This window comes from Herpailurus yagouaroundi, unplaced genomic scaffold, assembly GCF_014898765.1.
Source record: "Herpailurus yagouaroundi ecotype Mexico unplaced genomic scaffold, PumYag 208, whole genome shotgun sequence".
Classification (NCBI taxonomy): domain Eukaryota; kingdom Metazoa; phylum Chordata; class Mammalia; order Carnivora; family Felidae; genus Herpailurus; species Herpailurus yagouaroundi.
In genome coordinates, this window is record NW_024412439.1 from 12,315,965 (window position 1) to 12,317,722 (window position 1,758).

Genomic DNA, 1,758 nt, shown 5'->3' on the forward strand with positions numbered 1-1,758 from the left:
TTGTTTTGTTTTGTTTTGTTTTGTTTTGTTTTGTTTTGTTTTGTTTTTAAGGAACTGCAGTATTCAAAAGTGTCAAAGTCATAAAAGACTAAGGAAGGCGGAGGGATTGTTTCAGAGTAAAGGAGATGAAGATCAGCGCATACACGAGACTGTGTCCTGCGCTGGAGAGAAGGGCCATTCTTGGATACACTGTGTCCTGCGCTGGAGAGAAGGGCACGTTCTTGGATCAGCTGATGAGATTGGAACTCAGAAGGCAGACCAGGAAGAAATACACCAGCATCCAATGAACTGAAGTTGGTAACTGTGCTGTGGTTACGTTTATGAAGCCCTTCTACTGAAGTGTTTAGGGGTAACGGGCCACCGTGTACGCACCTTACTATCAAGTTGTTCAGGAAAAAATTAAGAGACGGTAAGAAAGCAAATGGGACAAAATGGGTAACGACTTTGTGGGTTTTGGGGCGCCTGGGTGGCTCGGTCGGTTGAGCGTCCGACTTCGGCTCAGGTCATGATCTCGCGGTTTGTGAGTTCGAGCCCCGCGTCGGGCTCTGTGCTGGCAGCTCGGAGTCTGGAGCCTTCTTCCGATTCTGTGTCTCCCTCTCTCTCTGCTCCTCCCCTGCTCGCACTCTGTTTCTCTGTCTCTCAAAAATAAACATTAAAAAAAATTAAAAACTTAAAAAAAAATAGGCGGCCGACTTGAACAGGTATCTCCGAAGAAGACGTACAAATGGCCAACGTGCACATGAAAAGATGCTCGCTTTCACTAGTCATTAAGGAAATGCCGATCAAAACCACAATGAGGGGCACCTCGGGGGCTCAGTCGGTTAGGGTGTCCAACTCTTGATTTCGGCTCCGGCCATGATCTCACGGTTCATGAGATCAAGCCCCATGTCGGGCTCTGCACTGAGAGCTCAGAGCCTGCTTGGGATTCTCTCTCTGTGTCTGTCTGTCCCTCTGTCTCTCTGCCTCTCTCTCTCTCCAAATAAATAAGTAAACTTACAAAAAACCAGAATGAGAAACCAGTTCATATCCACTGAGATGACAAGAATTAAAAAAAAAAAACTAATTAAAAAAAAAAGAAAGAAGAGAACAAGTTTGGTGAGGATGTGGGAGAAACAAGACCCTCATACATTGCTAGTGGGAATGGGAAATGGCTCAGCCTCTGTGGAAGACAGTATTCCAAAGGTCAAACTTAGAATTACCCTACGACCAGCAGTCCTCTTTGTAGGTATAAACTCGGCAGGATCGAAAACAGGGACTCAAGCGAACGAATGTCCGTAGAAGCGCTATTCGTAATTCACAACATGCGGAAACAACCCCAACGTCCATCAGCTTACAAACGGGCGAACCGAATTCGGTGTGTGAGCGCAACAAAGCAAAGGGTTGAGGTCCTGATCTCAGCTACCGTGCCCACCCTCGAAAACATCATGCTAAAAAAAAAAAAGGAAAAAAAAAAGAAGACATCGTGCTAAGGGAAAGAAGGCAGACGCAGGAGGTCAGACGCTGTAGAATTCCATTTATACGAAATATCCTGAGTAGTTAAGTCCCCAGAAGCAGAAAGCAGACCTGTCCCTGCCAGCGGCCGGGAGGGACAGGAAATGCTTCGTGGGTTTGAAGTCTCCTCTGGGGGGTGAAACGTTTTGGAGCCAGACAAAGGTGACACCGAAAGCACCAAGTGCCACTGAAGTGTGTGCCTCGAAATGCTTAAGATGTCATGTGAATTTCGCTTCAACTTTTTTTTTTTTAATTTTTTTTCAACAT